This window comes from Sinocyclocheilus rhinocerous, unplaced genomic scaffold (assembly GCF_001515625.1).
Source record: "Sinocyclocheilus rhinocerous isolate Xijiao unplaced genomic scaffold, SAMN03320098_v1.1 scaffold3323, whole genome shotgun sequence".
Classification (NCBI taxonomy): Eukaryota; Metazoa; Chordata; class Actinopteri; order Cypriniformes; family Cyprinidae; genus Sinocyclocheilus; species Sinocyclocheilus rhinocerous.
Window position 1 is genome coordinate 281,766 of NW_015662926.1, and position 10,176 is coordinate 291,941.

Below are 10,176 nucleotides of genomic sequence, written 5' to 3' on the forward strand. Positions count from 1 at the left end.
TAGCGCCATTTTGGAGAGTATCCACTGAACGCAAACAGCGTATGTTGTTCTGTGTCAGCCACACCACACGGATACGTTGTTTTACGTTCAAATCAAAGCACAAACAACGTAGAAAACGTATCCGCGTGGCGCAGCTGACACAGAATAGCGTACGCTGTTTGCGTTCAGTGGATACTCTCTAAAATGACACTAGGGTGACGCGGAGGAAACGAATTGTTGAATAAAGTTGTAGTTTTTTCTTTTGCGCACAAAAAGTATTCTCGTAGCTTCGTAAAATTACGGTTGAACCCCTGATGTCACATGGATTATTTTACCGATCTCCTTGCTAGGTCAGAGAGCTGTCAGAATGCATCAAAAATATCTTAATTTGTGTTCCGAAGATGAACGGAGGTCTTACGGGTTTGGAACGACATGAGGGTGAGTAATTAATGACAGAATTTAAATTTTTGGGTGAACTAACCCTTTAAATGTATCACTGTTTTATTTACAGTGGATGCTGTACACGTGCATTTGTTGCTGCTGTAAAGCAATCCGCAATAGCGAGAGAAAGTACGAATTGTGAGAAGTCGCAATTACCTTAGTACACAGCAATACCTGAATAGTTTCCAAAATGTGCAGTATACAAAAGGGCACACTGCTCTGGGTTCTGTATCCCACAATTGCAATGCGCTTGACTCAACCTTCCATTTCTAGTGTAAACTGGAAGCAATACCCTATAAGCTGCATTAATTAATTACTCATTGATTGAACTGCCAAAAGATGAGTTTTATACAAAATGCAAAAAACAAAACATACAAAATAAATCAAATAAAAAGAACATGATATTTTTGATAGTTTGCATTATAAATGTCTTCCTTGTTGAAAATAACTTTATCCTCTTTTATTTATTAGTAATGTGCATTAAAAGTGCAATTTTGACTTAAGTAAAGTCTATGCCCTTAGTCATGTTAAACACCACACTGAATTTAACAGATGAAAACAAGTGAAAGATAGACTGAGTCTTCATGATGTAATTTGATGATGTAGGCTATGATGATGTTTTTGTCTACTAAAAGTTTTTTTTTTCTTTTTCAGAAAGACGTTTTGTCAGCTGAACAATCAGCTGCTGTTAACCAACAGAACAATCCATTAAACGCACTGTACTTCTATCCCTCACAGACTCATTACAATGAATCATTGTAATGAATTGTTTTCATTCATTACAAAATTAAATATGGCACTACCCTGACTAGTCAATAATTTGTACCAATAGAAGCTGTCTATAGCTGACTAAAGCGTTTCCTTGTTTTCATATGAGATCTTTCATGATGATATGCTTTGATGTTCTGTCATCTGATTCAAACATTGGCATTATAACAGAGACTTGTTTTATTTTCTCAGGAAAACTAAACCATTACCAAGAATCCCAACGACCCACATGCTGCTGGCATGACAATGTTCTCCATTAACGTCCTGAAATTCTTAGAATACATTGCCATCTCACTGCAACACTTTGTACAATTAACCTGCGCCAACTCGCCTGCGGCCATGGGATACACACTAGTGCTGATAGGTGCACTGAATAGTACACTATACAGCAGATATGACAGGACTCACTGTCCCACACCCTCACTGTCTGAAAAAGTGTTGGGATGGATCATGAGGATATCTATCTATCATTCTATCTATGAGGAGACCATCTAGTTTGTGTTATATTGTATGCAAACTACTCCTCTAAAATGATTATTATTATTCAAAATATTAACAAAAATTAGTTCTGCAGTCACTGCCATTCAGAAACATGTCGGGACACTATCATGTCGATATGTCTGCCCTCATGCCATATTTCAGCAGTGTATTTGTTGAGTAAGCAGAAAGCTCAGTAACAGGACAGCATGTTCTAGTTCAGACGCATCACACTGTAATTGCCCTAATGGAAGCAAGATGAGCTATAAAGCAGCCCTGTGTGTGTGTGTGTGTGTGTGTGTTTTAGAGGGAGAGGGAGGCAATGACTCATAAGGGTGTATCCTCACTATAATTCATAAGACACACACTCTTTGCTTTCTATACCTGACAAAGATATATGTAATATTTATATTTGTAAATCTGCTACTGACAACATGGAGACCCACCCTGTGAAGTATACTCTCTCTCTCTCTCTCTCTCTCTCTCTCTCTCGCTCTCTCTCTCACACACACACACACACACACACACACACACACACTGGTATCATTATGAGGATATTACATAGGCGTAATGGGTTTTTTCTCACTCTCAATCTGTTAATGTGCCTTTTATTAATAATGTCATTCAGTTATATAATACCACTAATAATATTAACAATAATAAATAAATGAATAAATAAATATTTAAAAAAGATTACTATTATTATTATCATTTGAACTCAGCCCTTTTTTCTGGCTGGTGGCTTTCTACTAGAAAATCTAGTTTTTGGGACTTGCTTTTTATTGTCCATATATTTGTTACTTAATATATAATGTATTAATTTATAATTTGTTAGTATTGCTGGTGGGGTTATTATAGTTAACTAAAACTAAAACCACACAAAATAAATAAATAAATAACAAATAAACAAAGATAAATACTTACTGTAGTAAAATAAATGTACTTGAAATAAAAGTACTAAAATAACAAAAATTAAATATGCTAAAACAAATAAATAAAATAAATAAAAATAATATAAACATATTTAAAAATGACAAAAACACAGTAAAACTACTAAAACTTTTAAAATTAAAACAAAATATAAAAATAAAATCTAATTCAAAATATTAACAAAAACTATATTAGTATATCAGTGATACTACACTGTTGGTATTACTGTTGATTAATGTTTTTTGTTCTCATACATTTATCTATCAGACGGAGAATGTTTCATAATCAGTCTTTATTTTTAGGCATTTATGGGGCTCTTGTGTTTGGGCATCTTATTATATATATTTTTTTACATGTAGGCTATTGATGAATTGCATGCATTTCATATTGTTAAAATCAAAGGAGTTTTCAGAGGTCTATTTCAAGTCGCTAAAGGGAACTGGCGCCCTCTAGTGGGTCAATTTTTTTTCAAAGCTTCAACTTTAAGCATAACCCTTTAGTGGCCAACTATATATCGCTGCAGCCCGGAGGAGATATATCCAGCTGCAGACCCGCAGCACCAGCAGTTTCACAACCGCAGCCACAGAACCGGAAGTGAGGGGCGGAGTTATTGACAACGAGAGAGCACGGTGAGTAGTCTGTAATGTTTTTGCTATCATACGTTTAATAATTATCGTATATATTACGTTAAGCATTTATCTGCTCGGAGACTTAAAGTGGGTGGAGCTTTTGCCACTAGGAGGTGAAGAACTTCAAGTTAGTATTAAATTATTAAAAAAATATAATGACCCATCTACACTGTTATCTCCTGAAAAAACTATTCCCTCGGTTGCACTACCTCAATGCATTTTCACTTATTATAAAAAATATACACTTATTATAGGGTCTCTGTAACAGCATAGTGCTTAACATTCACGTTTAAGTGAAAGTTAAAGTTTTTTTTTTTTTTTTTAGCAAATACTAAAAATAGAAGTTAACACCTAAGATTGATCTGAAAGAAAATGCTAAAATAACCAACCTCTCATGTCTTCCACAACACTGACAGATGTGTCAAATCACAGCCTTGCCACACCACAGCACTGTATAAAAGTGCCTTACTCTAGTACAGGGGTGTCCAAACTCGGTCCTGGAGGGCCGGTGTCCTGAAGAGTTTAGCTCCAACCCCAATGAAACACAGCTGAACCAGATAATCAAGCTCTTACTAGGCATGCTAGAAACTTAAAGGCAGGTGTGTTGAGTTTACACACACACACAACACTGTACCTGAGAAGTGGATGAGCCAAGACACAAAAGCTACTGAAGTATCAAGAATAAACAGGTATGTTGTTAACAGAGTTATTTAAATCTCTTTTTACTTTTAGAAATTAGTCTCTGATGACTAGTTTGAACTGTATTGCAAGATCCACAGATCACATTTTTGATAACTGTAATAATGATAATCAGAATAGGCATGGCTGCTTCTACTTTTAGAACTAAACATTTGTTTATAACTACAGAATATTTAGCATATAACCAATTTTTCATAACGCAAGTTTCAATGTCTCCTTTAGGATACGGAAGACAGAAACTGAGCAAAACCCGAGGAAAGAAAAAGTCATCAGTAAACGATAAACTTATATAGCCTACTTTATGATACTTGCTATAGGTTAGTATTTAATGGTTAGATGAAAATTCATGCATTTATAAGAAATAATAATTTAAAAAAACGATTATATTCAAAGTGCTGCAGAGGCAATCTCAGATTACATGCTCACTTTCATGACAGATGTGGAACAGTAAAACATGCACTTTTAAAAGACCTCAGAAAATGGCTTATTATATGGCACAGTTTTCTTTAGAACAATTCTTTTAGAATTAAAAAAGATTTTAAATGAAAACAGTATTTCTACGTAAAACAAAACAGTCATTTTCATTTCATGGGAATTGTAAAGTAAGAAATATGCAGTTCGCAGAGGGCTTCCATGAACAATGCAAATCTTGGTCAAATTTCAGAAATGTCGTCGGAGCAGATATTTACATCCCTTATATAGAGCGTATTTAACAGTATGTGTGTGTTTGAATCAATACGTTTGAATGTACTTTGTGGATTTCTAATACTTTATTGAACAAATGTTTCTCTCTCTCCTGGCATAACAGCTTTCCATCTTCAAAACACTGAAAACACTGATAACTCTGCTGAAAATAGAGAATGTAGAAGAGCTGAATAAGCTGAGGAGGGAAAAAGGAGAATGAAGGAAGAATTTAAAAGATTACAACTAGAAACAGAATTACACAGAGCGAGAGAGGAGCAAAAAGCAGCGGAGGAACGATGCAGAATCCAAGCAGAAAAACAAGCACTCCAAGAACAATACGAAAGAGTTCAAAATTAAAGAAATATACAGAGATTGAGAGAAGAAGAAAATCTACAGGGACAACAGATTTAAAGAGGAAGAAGAAAGGGAAAGAATTAACAGAGAAGGAAAATGCACAAAAAGAAAACACTAACAAGACAGTTATTTAAACCATTTCTATGGTTTATTAACAGGATACATTTTTAATTTCTATTCATCATACAGAAAGATAGATGCACATCACCTAAAACATTGTGAAGATTTTATTTTTCTTCTTCCATATGTCTACTGTAAAGCACTTTGTAAACTTTTTGTTTTAAAAGATGCTATCAAAATAAAGTTCTACATCTTATTTTGCACCACCAAAGAAGAGTATGTATATTTTTGTTTGACAGGCATAAGAAATTATCAACAGATTTGTTTTGCCATAGACCTAGCAATTGATCCTGATATACACTTAAAAATTTATGTTTTATTATTTGGCAAATGCACATTTTCTTGCTGCTGATCAATGGCCGGATGACAATACAATCCATTTCGGTTTTTCTTTTCCACAACCTCTTATTATACTGAAAAGCACTGGAAGTATAGTGTGCACTGCTAAGCACTTGGTAGAAATAGTATGTAGCATGTATGAAAATGATTGTGGTTTGTGAAGTAAGTACAAAAATATATATCCAATAAGAATTATAATAAATAAATAAATAAATACATAAAAGACAGGTGTGCAAAAGATTTGGTGAAGAGCAGAGAACAGCATAGCCATTTCTGCAAAACATACAGTGTATAAAGATACACATGTATGAAGAAACTATACATTTAACAAATTCAACATTTTTCAGCGTGTTTTTCAATTCTTTTACTGTACATGTCTCTCCTTTACTGAAGCTAAAATGGTATAAAATATATGTCTAAATTGTCTAAAATTTGGTCCACGTGCAGAGCAAGAGCCTCTGAATCAGTATATATATATACAGTGGGCGTACCCACTGTATATATATATATATATATATGTATAAATAAAAGTATTAATAAATATAATATTTCACAATATTAAGTTTTTTTGTGTATTTTTGATCAAATAAATGCAGCCTTGATGAACATAAGAAACCTCTTAAAAAACAAACAAACAAACATAAAAATCTTACTGATCCCAAACTTTTGAACGGTAGTGTATATTTTTTAAAATGTAATTTATTCCTGTATGATGCAAAGCTGAAGGGCACATTAAATTAATCAAAAGTCTAAGTCAGCATGTCTAACAGGAATTTCTTGCTGGATACTTCATCACAATTTCTCCATGCATCCAGCAGGGCAAATCAACCATAACTTCTTCAATGACAGCCAGAAACCTAGGAGTTGTGATTGACGATCAGCTAAATTTCTCAGACCACATTGCTAAAACTGCCCGGTTCTGCAGATTTGCTTTATACAACATTAGGAAGATCAGGCCCTTTCGGAACATAGGACACAACTGGTTGTTCAAGCTCTTGTTCTGTCCTGGCTGGGCTATTGCAATGCTCTCTTGGCAGGTCTTCCAGCCAGTTCTAACAAACCTCTACAACTAATCCAGAATGAGGCTGCAAGATTAGTCTAACGAGCCGAAAAAAGCGCATGTCACACCTCTGTTCATCAGTTTGCAATCGCTACCAATAGCTGCTCCCATAAAATTCAAGGCATTGATGTGTGCCTACAAAACAACCACTGGCTCTGCACCCCTTTACCTAAATTCACTACTTCAGACCAAGCAGCAACCTCCCCGTCTCTCTTGTGAAGCCAACAAGGAAGTGACTTAAACTGTAATTCATCAACTGGCCGCTAGAGGCTGGCTGCAAAAGGGAGTCAATCCCATAGACTCCCCATGTTAAAATGCCCAACTTTACAGCAGAAAAAAACATGTTTACAGCCAGGTTCAAAAAAATGATTTTGGTCTATATAGCTAATTTTGCCCTTCATGACAACTGAGGGGGGCGAATTTTTTTATAACTCATCCGTTTAAATTATATTAAGCCTTAAAGTTCTGCATAATTAAGGGCGTGGCCACTTGAGTGACAGGTGGATTGCCGCTGCTGTCACCACCGTCGAGCTAGGTGGGCGTGGCTTCAGCAACCTGCTCCCGCCTCTTTGCCCATTTTCGATTATCCGGGAGTGACGCGCGGCCAAGATGGCGACGGCCGGCTCTGCCCACTTTTGAGCTTCAAAAACGCTCTTCGGAAATCTACGGGTGACGTCACGGACACTACGTCCATGTTTTTATACAGTCTATGCTTCAGACTTATGTGTTCTCTAGAAGCTTGCATTCTGCAAGTGAAGGATGCATTAAAGTGCCATTCCAAAGAGGCACAAAATCCCTTTCATGGACTTTTACATTTATTTATGATGGTCTGAAGACAGATAAGCCCCTTATCTGAATGCAGATTGGGACATTCAAGAAACAAGGAAGCAAAAGTACCCACAGACACAGTGCAAGAGGATCTAAATACAATGAATCGCTGACATGACTTTCAGGAAAAAGGAAGCAAAATGTGGATATTGTTACAGTGACATGGGCTCAAGAATGAAATTTTAAAGGGGTCATATGTGAACTGCGTTCTCTGAGGTTCACTTATAATGTTAGTGTGATTTTACATAAAAAAACATCATAATTTAGAATTAAAAGGCTATTTTATTTCCTGTTTTTGAGTATTCCTGCAGAAAGGTCTGTTTTTATAAGCGGGGCACATTCAAGACTCGCAAATATGATCGGCTAACAGTTTCGCTCATTAAAATAACAGATGGACGCTGCTGTAATAGCCTACACTCTTGATAACAACATGGCTCATTCGGGATAAAAACGTATACATACTATAGTATATATCAAACGGTCTGGAACACACAATGTAATAGTGGTAAAAGCACATTTAATCACACTCATGTGTTGCGACATTACTGCTGGATCCACTCTAGTCAGCACTGCATCATATTTTTCTTTCAGTCTGCATCATACTCTCTCATTTAAAAATGAATCCGTATTAAAGTAAAGCAAGCAAACAAACAATCAGTGTTTCACTGACGCGATCTGGAGCCTTTTCCTAATTTTACCCGTTTACACCATACGCGAGTGGCGCAACGTGAGACAACAGAACCCATTATAATCAACGATTTTGTCTACACTGGATGCGGCAGGGATTGACACAACAACTCCCCGACAGTAAACTGATGTCCTGCTCTATTCGCACCACTTCTGACCTGAAAGAGAAATGGATTCGCGACATGACGCAACAGCGCTTGTGTCCGATCTAGATCACAAGGAAGGCTATTCAAATACTATTTTTTAACAACTTGCACTACACAGTGTCTTGTAATCTTGTAATGACATATGGTTCTGTTGATGGAGTAATCCTGTGTTTGCGTCTCTCTAGTATTTTCTCTCCTCTACTACAAGCGTGTATCAGTAGGCAGGGCTAAAGAGGCAGTAATGTAGATGTAGGCGTTGATCTTCTCCCGCAGAGGCGGGCTTTCGCTGCACTAGTACTTCATAAAGTGTCACAATCCAAAACGAGTCATTTTCTGAGTTCGCACTGCAAGAACAGATGTGTCAAAAAAAACAACAACAACTCAAATTGTAGTGTTGACAGCATTCTGACACATATTGTGTAGGATTTTAACACACAATGTGTCATTTAAAAAAAAATGCCTCATTGGCACAATAAATGTGTTTATGGAAATAAAAACAATACATTTTATATGGTAGCACATAAAAAGCTCTAAAATGAATAAAATAAATATACAGTAAATACATGTCAATATATTAAATTTAAGATATTAACAGCTGTTTTTGTCCCCAATCACGTCATGCCTCTTGTCTTTTTAAACAGCACCCGCTCTTTTCACTCTGGCCTGGTTTGAGGGGAATAACGATGTTGTTGGACTCAGGGCCATCCATGAGTTACAGCAGATAATAATCTTTAAAATGCACACAATCATAAAAATAGTTAGCAACCAAATTGATTGCTAATAAGTTGGAAAATGGTGACATGCACTGAGCAGTACGCAAGACAGAACACATTTGAAAAAAGAGAAAAGACACTGAGCCTCATTTTCAAGTATTTGTTGACGTTGACAAATGAAGAAATTTGACCGATTTCAAGTCAAGTACAGGAGCCCTACCCCAAACAAATGCTGGAGAGGCTTGTCTAATCCATTTAAAAATTATATTTTTTGTACTGTATGCATTGTTAATGTGAGGATATTTTAGGGCTCTTTTTGGGCAATATAATTTGGAATCCATATTATTTTATCTATCTATCTATCTATCTATCTATCTATCTATCTGTGTGTTGTGATAATATTAATAGCAATAGAAAAAATGTGATTAATGTAAAGGGGGTGATTCTTTTCTATACCCACTGTATTTATTCTAAAACATAACAATGATATTGGATGATTTTTAGCAATGTAATGTGTATGGCACAAATGGCATTTATGGCATTTATAGTTACAATTTCATATTTCCTTAAAGGGTTAGTTCACCCAAAAATGAAAATTAGCCCATAAATTACTCACCCTCAAGTAATCCTAGGTGTATATGACTTTCTTCTTTCAGACGAATCCAGTCGGAGTTATATTAAAAATTGTCTTTGATCTTTCAAGCTGTTTAATGGCACTCAGCGGGTGTTGCATGCATCAGTCCAAAAGAAGTTAAATAAAATGCGCAGCGCTGACCTCATACGTCATCAGCCCGGAGCTGCTTTCGTGTACAACTGCTGGCGCAAGCTAGATTAAAGTGATTATTACGTTTTGAATATGGATATTTTTCTTACAAAAACGCATCGATTCGCTACAGGAGGCCTTTGTTTACCCCCCGGAGCTGTGTGAGACATTTTTTTTATGGATGGGCGCTTTTTATTTAACTTCTTTTGGACTGATGCATGCAACACCCGCTGAGTGGCATTAAACAGCTTGAAAGATCAAATACAATTTTTTATATAACTCCGACTGGATTCGTCTGAAAGAAGTCATATACACCTAGGATGACTTGAGGGTGAGTAATTTATGGGCTAATTTTCATTTTTTGGTGAACTAACCCTTTAATGTCTTATACCTTTGACGGTGTTAAACATGGTGTCACATGGCTGGGAATATGTATGGAAATGATATGCAGATGAGGTTATGCATAGTAAAACTAGGCATTGTAAGCTCCTTTATATGGTGAATTCGGGAAGGAGTCGGGGTGGAGATGCACGTACGCACAATCTTCCCTTGACTGGGG